The 25,398-nt window shown below is 41.9% G+C and overlaps 1 protein-coding gene across 3 annotated transcripts in view; it reads right to left on the reverse strand.

The window, feature by feature from the left end:
* KANK1 (KN motif and ankyrin repeat domains 1) overlaps positions 1-25,189 on the reverse strand; it is a 192,113-nt gene extending 166,924 nt beyond the window's left edge. For all 3 annotated transcript variants that reach the window (XM_082620052.1, XM_082620053.1, XM_082620051.1), the window contains exon 1: positions 25,112-25,189. The gene's annotated coding sequence lies outside the window, so the exon portion shown is untranslated. The remainder of the gene's footprint in view (positions 1-25,111) is intronic.
* Between the last annotated feature and the right edge of the window lie 209 nt (positions 25,190-25,398).

Genomic DNA, 25,398 nt, shown 5'->3' on the forward strand with positions numbered 1-25,398 from the left:
AATAAATTTAAGATGGATTAATAATTTAATTATAAAAATGGAAACCACAAAAGTACCAGAAGAAAACCTGGCCAATTAAAAATATATATGTTAGAGTAGAGAAGATCTTTTTCCCTTTATGGAATTCAATTCAAAGGCCTTAAAAGAAGAAGTTGGTAAATTTACCTACATGGAGAAATGCAACATAATCCAAGTAAAAAAATGAATAATAATAAAAATAAAAGAATAATAAAGTGGGAACAACTCCAATTCTTATCAATGATAAGGGACCTATTTCATTTATATATAAAGTGACACAACTTGAAAACTAATAGCCCAATAGCAAAAGATACAATAGTTCATAGAAAGGTAAATATTGTACAACTGGCTCTTATAGACTCATGAAAAGATACTCAACCTCCTAAGACAAATGCAAATTAAAACCACATGAGATCCATTTGTCACTTATCAGATTGCCAAAGATTAAGAAGTTTCATAACATACCATGCTGGCAAGGATGCAGAAAAATGTACTTTCATACCTTGCTGGTGACAATTATATATATTAGCACAGCTTTTATGGAAGACATTTGGGGCAATATCTATTACAAGTACAAATGAATACATATCCTTTCACTTGGTAATTCCATATTTAGAATTTTGTCACATGTGAGCAAAATAATGTTTGTACAAAATTATCCCTTGCACCATTGTTGCAAACAGCAAAATCAATAGGAAATATAATAGACTGAACAAAACATGGGAGTATTTGTAAAAAGAAATACTATGCTGTTGTGTTTAAAATTATAAAAATATAGGGGAAACTGTACCTACATGGAGGAATCTTGAGACATGATTACATGAAAAAACAAGGTGCATAACAAAATGTAAAGTATGTTATAATTTGTGATTTTAAAGGGGGGAAGAATATGAGAATATACCCACATTTGCTTTTTATACAAAAACAGAGTACTTCTGGAAGAAAGGGCACTGATTGCCTCTGAGGAGGGAATGTGGTGGCCAGTGGCAGGAATTGAGAGGCTTTTTATTTTGCTCTTTTATATCCTTTATATTCAAGCCATGTATTATTCATTTGAAAATTACTTTTTAAAAATTTCCTATATATATATATATTTTTTTTTTATTGGAGTATAATTGCTTTACAATGTTGTGTTAGTTTCTGCTGTACAATGAAGTGAATCAGCTATATGTATACCTATATCCCCTCCCTCTTGGACCTCCTTCCCATCCCCCACCATCCCACCCATCTAGCACATCACAGAGCACCAAGCTGAGCTTTCTGTGCTTTACAGCTTGTTCCCACTAGTTATCTGTTTTACGCATAGTAGTGTATATGTGTCCATCCTACAATGAGGTTATCACCTCACACGGGTCAGAATGGGCATCATCAAAAAATCTACAAACAATAAATGCTGGAGAGGGTGTGGAGAAAAGGGAACCCTCTTGCACTGTTGGTGGGAATGTAAATTCATACAGCCACTCTGGAGAACATTATGGAGGTTACTTTAAAAACTAAAAGTAGAGGCTCCCCTGGTGGCGCAGTGGTTGAGGGTCCGCCTGCCGATGCAGGGGACGCAGGTTTGTGCCCTGGAGCAGCTGGGCCCGTGAGCCACGGCCGCTGAGCCTGTGTGTCCAGAGCCTGTGCTCCGCAGCGGGAAGGGCCACAACAGTGACAGGCCCGCGTACCGCAAAATAAATAAATAAATAAATAAATAAATAAAATAAAAAAACTAAAAATAGAACTGCCACATGACCCAGCAATCCCACTACTGGGCATATACCCTGAGAAAACCATAATTCAAAATGAAAATTACTTTCTAATGCAGTAAAAGGGTTGTGAGTAAAGCTGAAGAATTCAACCCAAAATTGAAAAAAAGAGACAAAGACCTACAAAGGAGAAGGGGAAACGGTAAGAAAATCAGAGGATTGCTCCAGAAGGATCAACATTTGAAAACAGGGATTCAATCAAGAGAAAAGAAAGTTATCAAAGATAATTCAAGAAATTTTCCAATAAGTGAAAAACGTTAAGTTTCTAGATTGGGAAGGCCAGGCCAATCTGTGTCCAGAAAAATCAATGAAAATAGATCAGTTAGACTACTTGGGACAAATAAAAGATACCAAAAGCTTTCAAAGAGAAGAAGGGGGAAAAGTTCCAGCTTTCATAAAAGGCTAGAATTTTAGGAAGCAATATTTTCAAAGTTCTGAAGAAAAAGGATTTCCAACCTAGAACTGTATGTTTAGCTAAACTATAGAGAGTATGGCAGTGGGGGGCTGGGGTACAACTTAGACACGCCAAACCTCAAGAAAATGTATCTCCCATGCACCCTTTCTCAGAAGGTGTTGGCTAATGCCCTCCATCGAGATAAGCAATCAAGAGAGACCACAAGGAAAGGAAACACCACGGGATCCAGGAAAGAGAAATGAAGGGCATCTCTGGGGTGATGGACACACTTTCATAAGGGATGCCTTCAGGAGGAAAGGATCAAACGGCAACCCTGAGGTTTTTAAACATAAGGAGAGGAAGGTTAGGCTTCAATTTGGGGTGAATCAGTAACAGGTGCATAAAGCTAAAAAAAACAATTCTTAACTCTGGGTAAGAGAAAGTTGTATGAGGAAGGAAATGTCATTTAAATTACACATCTCAGCTATGAATGATTTTCACAGTCACTATAATCTAAATGTTATATATTAATCCAATTTTAAAAAACTATATTTACATTAGGAGGATTTTAGAAAAGAGTGTATGGGAGAAGTTACAAGTTTTATAGTCTCATCTTCCACAGTATGAAGACAGGAAATAATATCCAAAGTCTGATTTTTAAAAAATCAAGAAATGACAGAACAAGCATATTTTTCTCAAAATACTGCCATTTTCACAGTCTAAGCCAGTCAGATATCAGCATTTTCTTATGGCTCAACAACTTTAGAAGAAAAAAAAATTTCTAAATAGTTTCCTTTAAGGGAAAGGAATCAGGGAGAGGAAAGTAGGGCAGGGAGGTACTATTTTTATTTACAGGCCTTATAGAACAATTTGACTTTTTAAAGTATACAAACACGTACATACAAAATGTTAACATTTTTCATAGAGCCAATATTCAAGGTTTTTTACACATGAGAATCAATGATGGGCTAATCTGCACTGCCAATACAATAAAATCCATTATTTCAAATACCATCTAAGAACAGTCTATGGTTTTTAAGTTACTGGTGCTGGTACTTCCCACCAACTCCTACCTGAGGGTTGGGGACACAGGCATCATCTGGCTGACCCATTCATTAGGAGAAGCGCCTCAGACACAATGCCAGGATGGCCAAAGTCCTTGAAGGTTCTGCATTTGTCAGGTGTTCTCATTAAAATTAGAATTCCCAGTACTGTTGTGTTTTCCAGTACCTCATTCTCATGAGAGGTGAAGTTAGGGATTTGTGTGGGTTTGGATGCAGAGCTTGATTAAAAGCAACTTGAATAGGAAACTGAGGTGATCTGTAGAACCAATGGCTTTGGGTAACCAGATTTTTAAAACAAACTGAAACTACTGATCCTCTGGGTGACAAATTCAATTTGTTAAAAAAAACTAGCTGCATGGTTACTAAGGAGTCACTGCGAAATCCCCATTTCCAGCTCTAATGCATAAGCAGCAGCCCCGGGAGCAGGGAAACTGGCACAAGCCTTTGAGGCTTACTCTCCTAGGTCACAGTGCTAACCAACATCACCATATGCCTGCTTAAATAAAAGTACACCACTTATTAGAATCATTAACTCAAATTTTGCCAACTCATAAATAATGAAATTCCGCAGATTTTTCTAAGCATCTTTGTGAAAGAACTTGCCCAAACTGAAAAGAGTTTTCTCCAAAAACTTTCAAGCAAAACTGAAGTTCCAGGAAGACATTTAGGCCTATGGCTTTGGATACCCCCTAAAACTACTCCCATTTGAAAAGCCTGCACTAGGACATCAGTTATGTGTCCAGAATGAACAGCCTCCCGTTAATTTAATCCTTTCTGGTTTTAGCCAACAGTTCCTTTTATTGAACTGTGGCAAGAAATTTTTCAAAGCCCATTCTGTTAGAAATTAGGGTCCTTGGGTTTAAGAAGCAAGAATTTGGAATTGACTAGCCTAAGAGGTAGACAATAGTATCAATAGTTTACAAGTATTAATGTACTTGTAATTCAAATAAAAGCCTACAGAGAGATGGCATATCCAAAGTTGCTGTTTCAGAACACTGATCAAACTAGTAAGTGGCATACTACCTGAAACAATGGTGCTGACCTAGCCGAAAGTTCAAAAGAAAACCAGCTATAAGCTAAGACAAACAAATCTCTTGGACAAACTGTGACTTCTCCTTTGTAGAATACATATGAATTCTTATACACCACTCACTCCTAAAGGTTACTTGAAGGGTCTAATAATAAAAGGCATAGTTCTTGTCCAAAAACAAACAAGAAGAACTACAGAGCAACTTTTCAACAAATGAAGGCTGGGGAGACAGGAAAGCAAGGGAATGACTGTACTATTTTACCTACATACTGAAACACAGAATCACTATAAAAGCTGAGCATGAAACTTAGGTCCTGGCATCCTGGTAGCCAAAGCATAAAAGGAAATACGATGAGGTACACAACTTTCATGACTGAGGAAAAAAAGTCCCAGTTTATCTGGGAAATACTGTAAATGTTTTTCTTTTTTAATAAATTTATTTTATTCATTTATTTTGGGCTGTGTTATGTCTTTGTTGCCGCACACAGGCTTTCTCTAGCTGCGGTGAGTGGGGGCTACTCTTCGTTGCTGTGTACGAACTTCTCACTGCGGTGGCTTCTCTTGTCGTGGAGCACAGGCTCTAGGCGTGAGGGCTTCAGTAGTTGTGGCATGCAGGCTCAGTAGTTGTGGCACGCGGGCTTAGTTGCTCTGTGGCATGTGGGATCTTCCTGGACCAGGGATCAAACCCGTGTCCCCTGCACTGGCAGGTGGATTCTTAACCACTGTGCCACCAGGGAAGTCCCTGTAAATGTTATTCTAACAGTGAACTGAAACATACACTTCCTCCTATGAGGGATTCTGAACAGCACAGCAAATACTCATCAGTAGTTTATTCAGCAACAAAGATCTATTAAATGCCTTCTACTTTTCCAGGTTCTGTTCTAGAAGCTTGATATATATCAGCCAACAAACCAGATAAAGGTCCCTGCCCTGGAGAAGCCCATATTCTACTGGAGTAGATGGACAATAATCACTGTAGGTAAATTACATATGTTATTATGTTATTATGTTATGGGGAAAAGAAAAGGAAGTGCTGGGCAAGGGGGATCAGGAGAAAGCAGATTATAATATTGGACAGACAGTTGAGGCACGGAGATGGTGACATCTGAGCAAGGACAAAGCATGAACAAGCATGGAGATAAGAAGAGCAGTCCGTGCAAAGACCCTGAGAGGAAGCACACAGGGACATTTGAGGAATAACAAGGGGCCAGTGGGGCCAAGCACGGGAGCAGGGCAAGCACAGGAGAGGACATTAGAGAGTTAACAAGGGACCAACCAGGTCAAGAAAGCCATGGGGTTCACTGTAAAAACTTCTCCTCTTATATAAACAGGAAGCCAAGAGAGGGTTTGAGCAGAAAAGTGTCACATCTGACTTTGGTTTTTAAAGGAGCACTGGTGAGAAGGGACTGTAAGGGCAGAAGCAGGGAGACCACTTATGAGGCTACTGCAATAATCCAAGGGTGGAACGGTTGGGGGAAAGGAGGAAGAAGTGACAGATTCTGGATATTTTTCTAAGGTAGGGTCAACAGGACTTGCTAATGGATTCAAGGTGGAGTGTGAGAGAAAGGAGAGTGGAGACAGCCATAGTTTAGGGGTTCTGCCATCTATCAAGAGAAGGAAACACCCATTTATGATAAAAACCCTCTAGAAAGTAGGCATAGAGGGAACTTACCTCAACATAATAAAGGCCATATATGACAAACCCACAGCCAACATCATTCCTCTAAGATCAGGAACAAGACAGGTTGCCCACTCTCACCACTATTATTCAACATCGTTTTGGAAGTTTTAGCCACAGCAATCAGAGAAGAAAAAGAAATAAAAGGAATCCAAATTGGAAAAGAAGTAACACTGTCACTGTTTGCAGATGACATGATACTATACATAGAGAATCCTAAAGATGCTACCAGAAAACTACTAGAGCTAATCAATGAATTTGGTAAATTAGCAGGATACAAAATTAATGCACAGAAATCTCCTGCATTCCTATACCCTAATGATGAAAAATCTGAAAGAGAAGTTAAGGAAATACTCCCATTTACGACTGCAACAAAAAGAATAAAATACCTAGGAATAAACCTACCTAAGGAGACAAAAGACCTGTATGCAGAAAACTATAAGACACTTATGAAACAAATTAAAGATGATACAAGCAGATGGAGAGATATACCATGTTCTTGGACTGGAAGAACCAACATTGTGAAAATGACTATACTACCCAAAGCAATCTACAGATTCAATGCAATCCCTGTCAAACTACCAATGGCATTTTTCACAGAACTAGAACAAAAAATTTCACAATTTGTATGGAAACACAAAAGATCCCAAATAGTTAAAGCAATCCTGAGAAAGAAAAAGAAAAACACAGCTGGAGGAATCAGGCTCCCGGACTTCAGACTACACTACAAAGCTACACTAATCAAGACAGTATGGCACTGGCACAGAAACAGAAATATAGATCAATGGAACAGGACAGAAAGCCCAGAGATAAACCCACGCACATATGGTCACCTTATTTTTGATAAAGGAGGCAAGAATATACAATGGAGAAAAGACAGCCTCTTCAATAAGTGGTGGTGGGAAAACTGGACAGCTTCATGTAAAAGAATGAAATTAGAACACTCCCTAACACCATACACAAAAATAAGCTCAAAATGGATTAAAGACCTAAATGTAAGGCCAGACACTATAAAACTCTCAGAGGAAAACACAGGCAGAACACTCTATGACATAAATCACAGCAAGATCCTTTTTGACCCACCTCCTAAAGTAATGGAAATAAAAACAAAAATAAACAATAGGGACCTAATGAAACTTCAAAGCTTTTGCACAGCAAAGGAAACCACAAACAAGATGAAAAGACAACCCTCACAATGGGAGAAAATATTTGCAAACGAAGCAACTGACAAAGGATTAATCTCCAAAATTTACAAGCAGCTTATGCAGCTCAATATCAAAAAAACAAACAACCCAATCCAAAAATGGGCAGGAGACCTAAATAGACACTTCTCCAAAGAAGATATACAGATGGCCAACAAGCACATGAAAGGATGCCCAACATCACTAATCATTAGAGAAGTGCAAATCAAAACTACAATGAGGTATCACCTCACACCAGTCAGAATGGCCATCATCAAAAAATCTACAAACAATAAATGCTGGAGAGGGTGTGGAGAAAAGGGAACCCTCTTGCACTGTTGGTGGAAATGTAAATTCATACAGCCACTATGGAGAACAGTATGGAGGTTCCTTAAAAAACTAAAAATAGAACTACCATGTGACCCCGCAATCCCACTACTGGGCATATACCCTGAGAAAACCATAATTCATAAAGAGTCATGTACCACAATGTTCACTGCAGCTCTATTTACAATAGCCAGGACATGGAAGCAACCTAAGTGTCCATCGACAGATGAATGCATAAAGAAGATGTGGCAGATATATACAATGGAATATTACTCAGCCATAAAAAAAAATGAAATTGAGTTATTTGTAGTGAGGTGGATGGACCTAGAGTCTGTCATACAGAGTGAAGTAAGTCAGAAAGAGAAAAACAAATACCATATGCTAACACATATATATGAAATCTAAAAAAAAAAATATATGGTTCTGAAGAACTTAGGGGCAGGACAGTAATAAAGACGGAGATGTTGAGAATGGACTTGAGGACACGGGGCGGGGGAAGGGTAAGCTGGGACAAAGTGAGAGAGTGGCATGGACATGTATACACTAGCAAATGTAAAATAGACAGCTAGTAGGAAGCAGCCACATAGCACAGGGAAATCAGCTTGGTGCTTTGTGACCACCTACAGGGGTGGGATAGGGAGAGTGGGAGGGAAATGCAAGAGGTAGGAGATATGGGGATATATGTATATGTATATGTATAGCTGATTCACTCTGTTATAAAGCAGAAACTAACACACCACGGTAAAGCAATTATACTCCAATAAAGATGTTAAAAATAATAATAATAATTTTTTTTAAAGGCTGCTGAGAGACACAAAAGGGATCACAATGTGTGAGAGTTTCCTGTGGGTTTTCTTTTTTTAATTAATTTACTTATTTTTGGCTGCATTGGGTCTTCATTGCTGTACGCAGGCTTTCTCCAATTGTGGCGAGTGGGGGCCACTCTTTGTTGTGGTACACAGGCTTCTCACTGCGGTGGCTTCTCTTGTTGCAGAGCATGGGCTCTAGGCATGCAGGCTTCAGTAGTTGTGGCTCGCGGGGTCTAGAGCACAGGCTCAGTAGTTGTGGCGCACGGGCTTAGTTGCTCCATGGCATGTGGGATCTTCCTGGACCAGGGCTCGAACCCGTGTCCCCTGCATTAGCAGGCGGATTCTTAACCATGGGGCCACCAGGGAAGCCCCTCCTGTGGGTTTTCTTAAAGTTTTTACTGTCCCTCAACAATGTAAGCTGAAGACATCGTACATCTAATTCATTAAAAGAAATTAGAAGTTAAAGAAAGTACAACATTCCAAGTACCCAATATTCTGATGGAAATGGTGTGTAAGATCCTTTAGAATTTCATGAATGAGCACTATTTCTCTGTTTTCATTAACAGCTGGGGCAGGCAAGTGCTCAGGAAGAACCTAGATTGCAACATTCAATGTCACCAATCAAGGGTCCACTTGCAGAACAAATCTCAACATTCTCATAAAAATTACAGAAACTATCCAGACTCTTGCCTAAACAGATGGTCCCCAACTTTATACAAAGGGTGTGAGGGTAAACATGTAGGAATGACCACCCGACAGAGTTCTGAATCTCTCCACCATGTAGATGGTGAATAACCAATCAAGGCACTAAAGTTCTACATCTCTCCGTAAGTATAATTATAATCTGCCATCTTTCTTTAAAGGATTCTGATTTTGTATTTTTTAAATTATAAGACAGAAATTTCCCAGTAAGAATATTAGAAAAAGCTCAGAAATTTCACTTGTGAAAGAAAAATACCAGGGAACATTTACTAGGCCCTAATAAATTTTAGTTTTGCCAAAAGGCCCCATCTCTACCCTTCTCTTGACAGTACCATCTGCCTTTAATTGACTGCCAAGACCATATTAATTCAGACAATTAAACAAAAGACAATGACCAATAAGATAGCAGTAACACATGGAAAATCAAGAAATAAAAGTCCAGAGAGTAAGAAGAGTCATTTCTTGATTACAATACAGATCTAGACCCTTGAAAAACCATGAGTGGAAAGTTACCAAATTGTGGGTACAGCTCTGCAGCTTATAAAAGATTCATCAGTCCTGTACAAAAATTAGACACTGCTTTCCATATCTAGGCAGATTTCTGAAGCATAACGTTTTCAAAATAAACCCTAAAATACGATTTAATCAATTCCGAAAGCTGTTTCTGAATCAGCATACAGGCCATTAAACTTCTTTGAATTAAATACAGTTTTCCACTATGGTAGATTATGTTGTTGTTTCAATTATTTGCCGCCCTCCCCATAAGAGGATTTTACCTCATACACCATGTGACTTATAGAGTCTCCAGATGGAAGTATTAATTATACTTTCCTACCCTTTAGTTAGTAAGCTTAGCCATGTGACTTGCTTCAACTAACTGGATGTGAGTGGAAGTATCATACAAGCAGAAGCAGTAATAGCCATGAATGGATTGGTCATTTCCTTTCTTACCTTTTCTTACCCCCATGAGATTCTATCCCAGACTGGGTGGCTCATTCAGCCTGGATCTAGAGCAAAGAAGACCCTTGGAGCAGAGCCATAGCTGTCATGGAATGTGAACAAAAAATTAAAATATGTTGTTTTAATCCACTGAGCATCATCTAGTCTAAGCTGAGGAATGAAGCCAACGTTTTGTTTCAAAACATGTTTCAATGCTCAATGAAATAATTAATACCCAGAGCAGCCTAATAAGGGTGGATGAATGTGTAGGTCTCAGTGCCAGTGAATTTTCATGCTAACCATCTGCATAAGAATATAATAAACTGAAAATAACATCTGCCTTTTTCTAATTAAAATTTTTACTTTTATAAATATGTGCTTTGGGGGAAGGGGAAAACTTAAGTTACTTGTTTGACTGACCTTTAGAAGACCTTGTGGAGAACAACAGTAGGTTCAAAGAAGATAAGGCTCAACCTCTCACCCTTCCACTGGCATGTAATTAATTAATCTCTAACTGATGTGGAGATAAAATAAGAAACAAGGTTACAAATCTAACTGGCATAAAAGTCTCCTAGCAAAACAAGGAAATGTAACTGCCTGAGATTTTATGGGATGTAGAAATCATTCTTTTAAAAGTCTAGGTTAGGGCTTCCCTGGTGGCGCAGTGTTTGAGATTCTGCATGCAGGGGACATGGGTTCGTGCCCTGGTCCGGGAAGGTCCCTCATGCTGTGGAGCGGCTGGGCCGGTGGGCCATGGCCACTGAGCCTGCGTGTCTGGAGCCTGTGCTCCGTAACGGGAGAGGCCACAACAGTGAGAGACCTGCGTACCGCAAAAATAAATAAATAAATATAGGTTAGGTTCCTTTTCGACTTTTAGTTTTCGACTTTTAGTATTAGCCCCTGCCTGGAAATCTCAATTTTTTTTTTTCTAGAAGCCAAAGAAAAACAATGCCCAAAGTTAATACTCCTCTCATAGCTACTCTGATAAAAAATATACATGAATTCACTTAAAAACTTAATTTCTGAAGGAAAAATATTCAACACCACCTCTTGCAAATTTGCGATGAGGTCTTGGCAAGCCAGAAGTCCAGAGAAACTCAGAACACTTACTAAGACTAAGCTGACAGGTTATCATATCCAGAGGCTGTGGTTAAGAGTCTGTTTAATTAGGAGGGAACAGTGAAAAAAAGGCAGAGTGAGAAGGTGCCCAGGGAAATGTCAAGAGCAATTCTAAAAAACTCCACTCAGGCATACACTAAGTCAAGGTTTATAGACAATCCGCAGCTTATCCAAGGGACTAGGAGAAAGGTAGTGCTATACTCTGCCTTCAAAAGTCCTAAATCTGGGGGCCCACGGTTCCCTCCTCTAGGGTTAGCAAACCCATAATAGATAATCAGAAAAGCTGTTTGCATTGCTGAGTTCAAATCAAGTTAGGAAAAATATTTGATACAAAGCTACACCCATAAGGTGTACATCAGCATGCATTTGGGAAATTATTCCATAATTGCAAAATAGTACAAGGTAACAACAGCTCCTTCTGCAAGACTAGTTTGTGGTAAAGAAGGCTCAACAAGAAATTAGGGCCAAGCTGCTGCAGTGTCCTGTTTGGAGACAGACCATGACAGTCTGATTTGGTTGGGCGGGAAGAAAGAATTTCCTGGGGACTCTTTTCCCTGCTCCAAATAGTGGTTTGAAAAGATGGAGGAAGCAGATGGTCAGCAGGAGAACATGTGGTCGGATGGCAACCATTTTCTTCCCACATACATTTATTTCCCTTTTTAGAAAAATCCACCCATCCTTAGCCTTGGCTGCTCTGTGTTTTCTGTTTTGTTTTTTGGTTTTTTTTTTTGCCGTACGCGGGCCTCTCACTGCTGTGGCCTCTCCCGTTGCGGAGCACAGGCTCCGGACGCGCAGGCTCAGCGGCCATGGCTCACGGGCCCAGCCGCTCCATGGCATGTGGGATCTTCCCGGACTGGGGCACGAACCCGTGTCCCCTGCATCGGCAGGCGGACTCTCAACCACTGCGCCACAGGGAAGCCCTGTGTTTTCTATCTGATCCCAGACTCTCTGACCACCGCTGATTGGAACAACACAATGGTTCCCATTCTAAGAGGGAAAAATGAGGCACAGGCTAAGCCGATCAGCAGGGAATGAGAGAGGGCTAGAAAGAGTTAATAACCATATGGTACAAAAACTTAGGCTTGAAATGAGAGGTCATGATAAGCAAGGACTGTGCTTCCATTTTCTACCACGTGTGAGCTGAAACAGAGAAAGGTGGTCTGGAGAGAAACACCAAAGAATGGTGCAAATGCTAGAGACAAGATATCATGAGTGTCCAAAAGAAACTGTAACTTCCAGCCCTAACTCCCCAGTTCCCAGGAAGACTGGCTGGGCTACCATGCCCTTGGGTTTCCACTGGATTCCTCCCTTCCAACAAATCCTTATTGGGTTGGTTGTTGTTCATTTGTTTATTTGTTTTGGCCAAATTTCTTATTGTTGATGTTAGTTTAAGACAGTTGAAATGAGCTTCTCTTTTAGGCAGCCAATAAGCCTTATTAGTTTGTTTTAATTTGGGGTTTATTTATTTTTAAATGCTTGATCTTAATAAACTTTTTAAATTAAAGAAAAACACACATACAGTAAAGTACATAAATCTTAAATATCATGATGAATTTTTTTTTTTTTTTACAAATGAACATATCCAAGTCATCAAAACCTAGATCAAAGATAGAGAACATCATCAAGGCCCCAGAAGTGCCCCCAAGCCCCTTCCTAGTAAATACATCCCTGTGCCACTTCTGCCCTATTCTGACTTCTGTCACCATCAAGTATTTTTACCTCTTTTTGAGTTTCATATAAATGAAATCATACAATATATACACTTATTTCTGAATTCTTTTACTCAATATAATATCTATGAGATTCATCATGTTCTGTGTACCAGTAGTTTGTTTTTACTGCTGTGTAGTATTTCATTGCATAATCATACCACAATTCATTTACTCAATCACAGATATTTGGATTGTTTCTATTATGTTTCTATTATTCCATTATAGAAACGGAAATGCTTGTAAATGTTTCTGGTGCGCACATGCATTCATTCCTGTTGGGTATACATATCTAGGAGTATAATTACTGAATCATAGGATGTAAGTTTGTTAAGTTTTATGGGTAAGTACAAATAGCTTTCCAAAGTAGGTAAACCAATTTACACATCTATCAGCAGTGTATGAGAGTTTGAGCTTTTCTATATCTCCATTTGGTTATCAGGATTTTTTTTTTTAATATTAGCCATTTGGGTGGGTATGTATTGGTATTTTATAATAGTTTTAATTTGCATTTTCCTGATGACTGACAATACTGAATGCCCTTTTGCTCATTTTAAAAATTATTTTTTGTTTTTCTTACTGATTTGTAGCTGTTCTTTACATATTCTGGACAAGTTTCTTGTTGGATATATGTTATGACAAATATTTTCTACTTTGTGACTTGCCTTTCTTTGCACTCTTAATTTGTACTGATGAATGGAAGTTCTTTATTTTAATGAACATGAGAACAGACAAAATAGTACATGTTGCTGTGAGAAACAGATCCAACTCTCTGGGTCTACAAAGACGCTGATTTAAGGAAAGTTGACTAGTTAACTGAATGGGACCCAGCCTTTGCATAGGCCCTGTACTGTAAATACAGCGTGACTATCTTCACTTCCCCCAAAACTTCAGCTACAAGGAATCACCAACTCACCGGGTAGTATGCCCACAGTTTATCAAGGGTATTTACATACCATACCCTGGAAACACTGTTATAAATGGTGAATGGTTTGCACCACCAGCCCGTAAAAGTCCCACAGCATGCTTCCAGCATAGCTCAGCACAATCAATGGTCCAGAGTATTCCCCAGAAGAGATGTTCAGAGCACAAACTTATGGCACCAAGAACATTTCTCTCCCCATCCCAGTACCCCCCGAGAAAAATAGCCCAACCTCAACAGCCCCCGCCAGAGTTACCAGGAATCCTATTATCCTCAACAGCCTGTGAAAGTTTCCTTGGCCTGGGGCAGCAGAAGGAGCAACAGGCTCCTCCAACGATCAGATTTCAAGGAAGCTTGGGTAGGGCTCACACATCTATCACCTCATTGATCCTCATGGCTCCTCTGTGCCGTACCTCTCATTATCCCCATGTTACAAGCAGAGAGAAGTTATTCTGCTCAGCCAGAACTGTGGAAGAGTATGCAGAGAAGGGAGAAGAGCGGCTGCACTGCATGCAGCTGGGGTTTCCCACTGGACCCAGGTCCCTGAGTCTGCCTCTGCCTTCTTACTTGCTCCCAGGGTTCTTCTTTGATCTACTGTGTGCCACCTGGGATCACAGCCCTTTCTCTGCTTCTCCGGCCATAAGCAAGCAAGATAGCTCTTTTGAGATTTTTGGTGTCAGGGAGGTTTACAGTCAGGAAGTACTATATCCTAAACATTCCTTCCTTTATCTTACCTCTCTTCTCCCTCTTCTCCCTCTTCTCTCTCCCTCCCTCCCCTCCACACCAAGACACACTTAAACACCATGGCATGATTATATTACTCTTCCTTTTCAGACACACAGAGGCAAAAAAAACAAACAAACAAACAAACAAAAAAAAAACAAAAGCAAAAATCATGCCTGGCAGGAAGCAGTAGACTTGAGACCCTACAGCCCAAGCTCCTAACCACTGCCCTTACTGAATCAAGTCCCTTCAATGTAACCCATCCAAAAATAAAGGTTAGGAAATGGGGAAGAGATGGGAAAGGAAAAACTGCCCTGGGTCATTGAGGGTCAAGTAGAGAAAAGGAGATGCTCAGAATGATACAGAATTCAGCACTTACAACCCTACCTGGGACCTAGGCTAAAATACAGACATTGACATGTGACGAACAGCTTGAAGTCAGGACTCAAATGAGGTCAACTGGTAAGCAGGTTATTTGGTCAACTTGGATGTGATGCCAGAGGTTCACAACACCTTCTCTTTGAAAGGGAAAGTTCCCAAGAAAATGATTAATAAACTATATAAACTTCAAGCCCTCAAGCAGTATTTCCTCCTTTTACTGGCAAAGCTGAAAAGAGCAGGAAAGTGACAGTTTTTTCCCATTGTACTAAAGGTAGTTTACTGAATCTTTCTGGGCTGGCTAAGAGTCCTCAAGGACTTCTTACTCATTCTTGACTTCAACAGGTGAACCACTGGCATACCACTCCCAACAACAGGCAGAAACGAGTCCAAACATAGCAGCCCTCTATTTTTGAGTGAGAGATACTTTGGTTCTCTAGAAGGTGTGAAAAAGCTATGTGAGCACAAGGGATTTCACCAAAGGAAAACCAAGTCCTTCCAGTTAGCTTTTCCTGGTTTCCAAAGAGTAGCCTTTTGTTTCCTGAAGTTGGTTATAATAAACAAATGAAAGAAACAGTTCTCTTTCTCTATTAGCCTAAAATTGATTAAAACTCTCCTGGGGAAAAAAAAAGAGTCTACTGAATGTGGGGAGGATAACTTATAGTACTCTGAGGCCTCTAAGTTCATACATACAGAAGAAGGTGTGTGTGAAGAAGAGTGCTAAGAATCAACACCTGACTCACATACACACCTGGCAGCTGGGGTCAAATCTTGGTAGGACAAATCTCTTTACAACCAAAATGTTTAAACTTCAACTGATGAAAAGCATGAAATTCCTGATCGCCTGCAGGATAGGTTACCATTCAGTGGGCACCTAAACCACTATAAAAACTGATGAAATGATACCCTCATGCAGATCTGGCAGCCTTAGTATGCCACTGATGAAAGTATACACATTCATTCAACAAATACTGTTCAATGCCTACAAAGTGTAACTTAGTCGCTCCCCTCCCACTTAGCCACTCCACAAAAAGCCCCTTGTGTTCCTCAAGGCAGTGTCTCCACACTGTGTCCCCCTCCCACATGGCTGTCATTCTCAACATGATGAACGACTCTCAGACCCCAGTCGACAGCTGCAACTGCTCCCCTTTCCAACCTCCCCCAAATAAAAACATATCAGAACACAAGTAAGTTCAGATGACTTCATTAGAGAACTAACCTTGAATTCTCTCAACATTAAAAAAAAATTAAACAATATACACAAACTTTCATCACAGTGAACTATCTGAGTTGCTTCTCCCAATTGTGACTGAAACCCTGCCAGGGCTGAGAAATTCTGAGCTGTAGTAAGTAAACCTCAATCATTTCTCTCCCAGTCTCCTCTCCTTGATAGGGATTCAGCCAACTCTCCTCCCACGCCTGAGTCATAATTCTAAAGGAGAGCAAAGGGGGACGCCTCCAAAGACAGAGAAGTCTTATTCTGCCCTCAAGGTCAGAAGCCTGGATTCTCCAAATACCCTTCAGGTTATGCCTCACAGGATTTAATCTTGCCACCAAGAAACCAAACAGTAGCCACAAATACCTTAGAAGTACTTAAGACCAATAGTGTCTATCCCTTGGTCAGTAATACCCCTAGTAATATTTAAGGGAAGACAGAATATACTCACTGAGGAAGTACAGAGCCAGGTTGCATTCTTAAAGAAGCATACAATCCTTAAGAAGAAACAATTGAGAAGATAAAACAGGTGCCCTAAAGAGAAGCAGAAGGATGAATTTCAAAAAGCCAACAGAAAATAAATCAAAATAAACTCAAGCCCACCAAATCATGTCAAGTTTCATCAAAACTACTTATTTCATTTTCTAAGAAATGGCAAAAACTTTCAGCATGGACACTGAAGCTTCACAATATCCAACTTATCCCTGTGTGGACAACCCCTGTTTTTCCTTTAAAAAATTATGCACCAAGGGACTTCTCTGCTGGTCCAGTGGTAAGGAATCCACCTTACAACGCAGGAGACGTGGGTTCAATCCCTGGTCAGGGAACTAAGATCCCACATGCAGCAGGGCAACTAAGCCTGCATGCCACAACTACTGGGCTCGCGCACCTCAACTAGAGCCCACGTACCACAAACTACAGAGCCCATGCGCCCTGGAGCCCGCCCCACAACTAGAGAAGAGAAAACCCGCATGCCACCACAGAGAAGCCCGTGCGCTTCAATGAAAGATCCCGCATGCCTCAACAAAGATCCCACGTGCTGCAACTAAGACCCGACACAGCCAAAAATAAATTAAATAAATATATATATAAAAAATAAATCTTAAAAAAAAATTATGCACCAAGAACTCAACTCTTCTTTTACATTTTCATGTGGAAATCTAATTCCCGGCCAACTACAGAGCATGACCCATGCAAATTCCCCTATAAAAATTTCACAGTGAATAGCAAAAATCAATAGATTGATTTAACAAATTAGAAAAGTTGAAAGAGTAAGACAGCATGAGCAAAATTTCAGTCTTTAAATATACTGAATACTTTAATTCTCAGAACCAGTAGAGTTTATTCACAAATTTCCACTCTTTAAACTTTTATTAGTAGTAAATCTCTTGAGATGCATCTCCCACCAATTAAAAGAAAAAAACTCACAAGAAATGAATTATACAGCATGGAAAAACAGAAAAGCTAGACTAGTTAAGAAACTGATATAAAGTCTCAATGAATTCTTTAACTGGCCTACCTTTCCTATCTCACCGTGCTATAAAACAAAAAGAATACGAGCTCTCTTTGAGGTGCTCATCTTCATTAGTCATCTGGGGAATTCAACAACACACATTTACTGGAATGGCTAAAATAAGACAACAGACACTAACAAGCATTGACAAGAATGTAGAGCAACTAGAACTCACATACCACTGTTGGAAACATAAATTAATAAAACCATTCTGGCAGTCTCTACTACAGGTGAACTGTGTGGCCCAGCAATTCCACTCCTAGATACTTATCCAACAGAAGTGTATACATAGGTTCATGAGAAAACATGCACAAAGTTCTTTATAACAACACTGTTCATTATTGGTCCAAAACTGGAAACAGCCCAATGTACATCTCCAGTAGGATGGATAAACAGTTGTATGTTCACATAATGGAATACAATAAGCAATGAAAATGAACAACCCATAGCCACACAAAACAACAACAGATCAATCTTACAAATAGGACATGGAGTGAGAGAAGCCAGACACAAGAAAGTACACACTCTGTGATTCTATAAAGTTCAAAAATCTGACAAAAGTAATCAATGATATTAGAAGGATATCCTTTGGGCTACAGTAGTGACTGGAATGGGGTATAATACAAAGATGATCAGCTTGGGTCTATGGTTCTATTTGGGGGAAGGGAGATGAGGGAGTATTTCATAGAAAAGTGAGTCAAAACATCACTTAATAGGGACAATCCCAGCCCCTAAAAAGGGCTACTCTTAAACAGGTATTTTTTATAGGAAAGAGCAGTTCTGTTAAGAATAATACAAAAGAGAGGGAGAAGGGAAGAGGAAGGGAGAGGAAGGAAAGGAGGAAGGATAAGTAAATTCAGGCTTGATTTCTACCTATTTCTACCTAATTATTTTTTCATATTTTCCCCAAGGTCAAAGGGTGAACAAGTCGGAATTACCAACAGAAATCTGAACAAATGTAGCCAAAAATGTAATGCAAATATCAACGAATTTACATTCTTGCCTCTAATCAAGCCAAAAATTAGATAAAATAAATATCAAAAGGAGTTTTAACTGCAATATGCAATAAATGTAAACCAAAAAGAATAGAGGTTCTTCTTGTGTGCTTCTCAGGGGATTAGATAATTATAAAAATGTATTAGTATGTCTCCTGAGACTTAAACTATGCTCCATTGGTCAATTCCATTAACTAAATGATGTGTTTTTTTTTTTTTGGCTGCGCCGAGTGGCTTGCAGGATCTTAGTTCCCCGACCAGGGATTGAACCCAGGCCCCAGCAGTGAAAGTGTCAAGTCCTACCACTGGACCACCAGGGAGTTCCCTAAATGAATTTTTTTTAAAAGGAAAAAAACACCCTAAAACAGAGCTACAGGGTTCCTGAAATATATAACTCTCTCCAATTAACTGATTACTTCTGTAACAAAAGAAACATAAGGATACTTATTTCTGACAGGTTTTCCTGGTGTATACATCCATACACAAATATCCAGCTCAACAGTATATCTGTTTTAAGCTTCTTCATCAGTGAAAATATCATTTGCTTCCAGCATTCATACTTCAAATGCAAAGCTGAAGAAAGGAAAAGGCAAACGAGTACCTGAGTTTAGAAGCCAAAGAGAAAAAATAAAAACTGCTGGATTACATCACCTGCTCTGCTCATGCAGAGTACATGCTCAAGGCAATTCACACGCCTAGTGGCTGGAGTGTTTTAGTAAGAGCCTCATTGTCAGATGTCCCCCATTGAAGACAGTTCTGTTATTCTCCTTCACTGCCCCTCCCAAACACACACACACACACACACACACACACACACTCCAACAAACGTGAGCATTCCACCTGCCATGGCCTTGTCAAGTGTGGAACACGTTATTTAAAATTATAAAGGTAGGGACTTCCTTGGTGGCGCAGTGGATAAGAATCCGCCTGCCAATGCAGAGGATGGGTTCAAGCCTTGGTCCTGGAAGATCCCACATGCCGTGGAACAACGAAGCCCGTGCACCACAACTACTGAACCTGCAATCTAGAGCCCATGAGCCACAACTAACGAGCCCGGGGGCTGCAACTACTGTAGCCTGTGCGCCTGGAGCCCGTGCTCCACAACAAGAGAAGCTACCGCAATGAGAAGCCTGCACACTGCAATGAAGAGTAGCCCCCGCTCGCCGCAACTAGAGAAAGCCGGCGTGCAGCAACGAAGAACCAATGCAGTCAAGTAAATAAGTAATTAATTTTAAAAAATTATAAAGGTAACTGAAAAAAGAGAACTAAAATTAATAAAATAAAAATAATAGGATATCTAATAAATATTGGGAGGCAAAGGGGAGAGGAAGAAAAGAGAGGTAATACAAATTCCAGTTCTTTCTTAGGAGGGAGTTAACAGCTATTGTCAAATTTGTGAAACAAGTGTAGACTGTGGCAGGTTTAAAAAGAAGGCTGCACATTCTTTGACACTCTTCCCACCAAGTGGCCAGTCTATGTCCTCTCCCCTTGAGTCTGAGCAGGCTTTGTGACTGACCCAATCAACAGAGCTTGGTGAAAGGGAAATTATGTAACTTCTGAGGCTGGGTCATAAAAGGGCAAGAAGCTTCCAACTCCTTCACTTGAGGCACTCATAGCTCAAGTTAATTGTATGTGTCTTCTTGGAGGGTGTTTTGGGATGAGATTAGCATTTTAATTGGTAAACTCTGGGTAAAGCAGATTGCTCTCCATAACATGTGGTCCTCATCCAATTGAAGGCCTGAACAGGGCAAAAAGATTGGTCTCCCGGAGCAAGGAGGAATTCTCCAGCAGACTGCCTTTAGTCTTCATCTGTAACACCAGCTCTCCTGGGTGTCCAGTCCGCTGGCCCACGCTGCAGGCTTTGAAATCACCAACTTCCACAATCGTGTGAGCCAATTCCTTATGATAAATCTTTCTATAAACATATATACATTCTACTCTTCTGTTTCTCTACAGACCCTGATTAATACCTGGGGGAAGGTGATGGCCATGTAAGCAGTGCCAACTACCTGGGGCCACCATGCTGAAGCTGCCACGTGTAGGCACTCTAGTCAACAGTTAATGCTGAGCCCAGTCTGTCAGCCATCCCTGCCAAGGAACAGGGCATGGAAGCAAAGCCTTCCTGGACCCTCCAGACCAGCCCATTCACCAGGTGTATGCAATGGAGAGACCTCAGTCAACACCACAAGGAGGAGAAGCAGCCAAGCCCTGCCTGAATCCTTGACCCACAGGACACATAATACCATGAAACAGTTGTTTAAGCCACTAAATTTTAAGGTAATTTGTTCAATGATAACCACCAAAAGTACTAAAAACAGACATAGTTGAGCTAGGATAAGAAAAGAGTAACGGGTTTCAGCTTTCATTTTAAACCCTTCTTTGTTATTGTCATTATTCTTACTATGTACGAATATTACTATAGAAATTTAAACAATTATAAATTAAAGAAACAACAGCAAACATGTTTAGCACTTACTGTGTACCAGGCAATCTTCAACGTGCTCTCTATGTGTTTTAACTCATTTAATCCTCATAATAACCCTCTCAGGGGAGTGCTTTTTATTATCCCCTTTTTATAGATGGGAAGTTGAGACACAGAGAGGTTCAGTAACTATATGAAAGGTCACATAGCAAGCAGCAGCATCTAGATTCAAACTAGCCAGTCTGGATGCAGAGCTACAACATTTCCACAGAGATCACCAGGCTGGTTCATAATCACGAACCACTGGATGAAGGGCACAATCTCAAATTGCCATTCACCTGGGTCTCTAAGCATGTGACTGATTGACAATGCTATCATGTGTCAGGCACTGCTGGACTTCCTTGCTCCCTCAAAAGCCATGGCCTAAACTGCAATGCCTTTTACTCTAATCCCCACCTGAACACATTCTTCAAGGCCCAATCTCCCTAAACATCAACCCAATATCTCTCCTCGGTGTTAATTTCCCCTACATTTCCAATGAGCCATTTATATCCGATATTTCCATCCTCTGCCTCCTGTTCAATTCTGTATCCTTACATCTCCCCATCTGCTATGAACCATATGAGGGTCTTAAGTCTCTGAATTCCCCCCAGCAGGGCCTTGCATAAAATAGAAATGTAATTATTATTTATTAAAGTTCATTGATATTGGTTTATTCTAAATGAAAGTTGGTGGAGCAGCCTTCACCTTAGAGGAATTTTCACTGAATTTAATTTGAGAGGAAAGAGGGAGGAGAAGAGTTAAGCACAATTCTACTCCTGACTACATCCCCTATACAAATGTGTACTGTGTATCAAGCCATGTAGTAGAATGTTCACAGTCACACTATTCCCCACAGACAAAATTCGGAAATTACTCAAATGCCCATCAACCCTAGAATGGATAAACTGTCACACAGTGTCACATTGTGCACAGTCACACAATGAAACATTGGACAGCAATGATAATGGCCGAAATACAGCCACATGCAATAACACAGCTAAATATCACAAACATAATTTTGACTAAAGGAAGCCAGATACCAAAACCAAAACCAAAACAAAACAAACCCCCCACGAAAACATACTGTATGATCCCATGTGTATAGAGACCATGAAGACAGGCAAAACTAATCTATAGTTGGGACAGTGGTCACCTCTGGGGAGACAGTGTGACTGGAAAAAGGCAAGGTAATGCTCTGTTTCCTGATCTCAGTGCTGGTTATAAGTTTATGCTCACTTTGTGAAAATTCATCAAATTGTACACTTAAAATTTATATGTATGTTATAGTTCAACTTTAAAATTACTTTTTTAAAAAGGATGCATAAGCCACCCATGCAACAGGCATAAAATATCCTGTAACATTTGAAACCAACTTGACTTCACCTGATTGGAGGGCAGAAGAGAAGCACAGTGGTTGTTGTGTAATTTGGATAGCTTCAGCTCTGCTCACTAAAACGTGATTTTCAGGGCTTCCCTGGTGGCACAGTGGTTGAGAGTCCGCCTGCCGATGCAGGGGACACGGGTTCGTGCCCCAGTTCTGGGAAGATCCCACATGCCGCGGAGCGGCTGGGCCCGTGAGCCATGGCCGCTGGGCCTGCGCATCCGGAGCCTGTGCTCCGCAACGGGAGTCACCACAACAGTGAGAGGCCCGTGTACCGCAAAAAGCAAACAAACAAATAAAAAAAAAAAACGTGATTTTCAGAGCATGCACAAATAAATAGTCCAACAAAACGTTTAAGTGTCCGAAATTTCTCACTGAGATTCCCCTTTGCTGCTTCTGAATCTGCTCACCCTTCTCCATTTTAACAGACCTCAGCTCCCACAAGTACTCCCCTTTCAGCCTTTCTCCAACTCCTTTCCCCAGTTTCTTGAATGTCCTCCAACTAGACCCTTTCCCATCCTCCTCCTCCACCTCAGACCAAGGGTTAATGCATGAGCACAGTAGCTCATAGGGCTATTTCAGAGCAGGTGCTGATACTCATGAAATGAACCCAAGTCTTGAATGTATCCATTCTAGTGGCCATTTATCTGTGGTTTCTTTCTTTAGGGACAGTGGATACTTTAAAACAAAACTAACACCTCCCCCCAAAACACATACACAAAATAGAACTCGCATTTGCTGAGGCAGAACCTCAACTGGAATGATTTGTGGACTTGGCAAATCTAAAGTGCTGAAAGTGCCCCAAAGCACTGGCGTGCCCTACCTACAGGGATAAAATGCATTCCCAATTTGTGTATTTTTTTATTATTATTTATTCATTTATTTATTTTTTGGTTGCGTTGGATCTTCGTCGCTGCGTGTGGGCTTTCTCTAGTTGTGGCAAGCGGGGGCGTCTCATCGCTGTGGCTTCTTGTTGCGGAGCACGGACTTTAGGCGTGCGGGCTTCAGTAGTTGCAGCATGTGGGGATCAGTAGGTGTCGCTCGCGGTCTCTAGAGCGCAGGCTCAGTAGTTGTGGCGCACGGGCTTAGCTGCTCGGCGGCATGTGGGATCTTCCTGGACCAGGCATTGAACCCGTGTCCCCTGCATTGGCAGGCGGATTCTTAACCACTGCGCCACCAGAGAAATCCCTAACTTATATATTTTTAAAGGAGGCAATTATTCCTCTACTGGCAGCTTCTCTTCCATCCTTAGACACTGTAATCTCACCAGAGGACAGCCCATTCTTAATTTTTCTTCCACTGCTCAGCAGCAGCACCTTTCCCCAAATCTACTAACTGAAAAAGGGCCGAAGTTAATAATCTCAGTTTTCTCATTCAATTTCTATCTTGGGAAAGCTTCACCTTATAATGAGGGAGTGAGAGGCTGGGGGAAGGGGAAATGGGGAATAACTGCTTAATGGGCACGAGATTACTTTTGGGGGTGATGAAAATGTTCTGGAATTAGACAGTAGGGACGACTGCACAACTCTGTGAATATACTAAAAAAAAACAAAAACACCACCGAATTATACTCTTTAAATGCGTAAATTTATGGAACGTTTATTATATCTCAACTTTTAAAATAAATAACATGTGGGAGTGCCCAACTTTTTTGTAGAGAAAGTTGGATGAAAGAAGCAACTAGCAGATGGACAGCTAAGTACCACCTAAAAAGCAAGGTGAATGAACTCCAGGAAACTGGCCCTGATTTCCATCCAGCTCAGAGGTGGATGGGATGAAGCTGGGGCAAGAAAGTGCACAACTATAGATCTGGATGATTAACCTTCCTTGTTAGTCTCAGGGCTCCCATCTTGATATAGTGTTTCATTAATTCGACGAACCTCCGTAGAGACGATGTGCAGAGAGCGGGCGCTGGGGGACGCCATAGATTGTTTTTAACGCTAACTCGCCGAAGCCCTCGTCAAGTCACCCCGGCGCAGCACAAGTTCTTGCTGACTTGCAGGACCCACCGCGAAGAGTTGCCTCTGAAAGTTCCCCGCGGACCCAGGTGGAGAAGAATGGTCAAGGGGAGGAGGCTGCCGTGGGCATGGAAGGGGCTTGGAAAAGGCGGGGCGTTGAGGGAACAAGTCTGCTTAAGGGCGCTTGCACCCTGCCTCGACACGACCACTAGAAGCCCACGCTGTCCCGGCCGGGTTCGACTGGCCCCGGAGGCCCAGAGCTCCCGACCTCCTCCCCCACCGCCCGGTCCCTTCAACCTTGGCCGGAGCCATCTCGGAGTCCGCTGAGGGCGACCCGAGGCCACCTGCCGCTCCGCGACCGAGGAAGAAAGGGGTCAACCGCCACTCCCTCCTGCGGAGCGGAGCCGAAAACTTCCAGGGGAGACGCCTCGGAGAGCTCTCTCAGCCTACCCGGGCTAATAAAGGACCCGGGGACACCCAAGGGCCGTGCGTCCCGGCCTGAGAGACGCCTGCACCCTCCCGCCTCTCGGCCCGGCCCGGACTTTCCCGCTGCCCCAAAGCCGCGCGCGCCGCGCTCCCCTTCCAAACCCTCGAGCCCCGCCGCCGCAGTGCGCCGAAGACGGCGGACCGCGAGGCCGCAGCAACGTCTCGGACCCCGTCCCTAGGCCCGTCCTGAGGTAACCGGGCGAGCGGGAGCCCGCGGGGTCTGCCCTCCGCCACCGGCGCGCGCCAAGCTGGCCTGGCTGAGCGCGGAGACCGGCCCGGGTCAGGGGTCGGAGCCCCGAGCCCCCGCGCTGACCCGCAAGGGAAAGGGGGCGCAGCGAAGCCCTCAGCTCCACTCACCTCCAGCAGCTCCTCTCAACCTGCGGCACCCGGCCAGCCCCTCTTTTCCTCGCCCGCGGCTCCCGGACCTCGGAGGAGAGGGCAGGGCGGGGCGGGGCGGGGCGGGGGGGGCGGAGCCGGCCCAGCTCGCAAGCGCCAGAATTAAACCCCGAAACGTACTGGAACCACCTGGGCCCCGCTGCTACCGCAAAGGCGAGGAATTCGGAGACCCACAAGCCTCCGACCCCGGGTGGGAAACGACTGTGGCTGCGTCCCGGAGCGGGACGGAGGCACAGCTCAGGCCTGCG

Source organism: Mesoplodon mirus (assembly GCF_964341445.2).
Source record: "Mesoplodon mirus genome assembly, chromosome: 1".
In the NCBI taxonomy this organism is placed as follows: Eukaryota; Metazoa; Chordata; class Mammalia; order Artiodactyla; family Ziphiidae; genus Mesoplodon; species Mesoplodon mirus.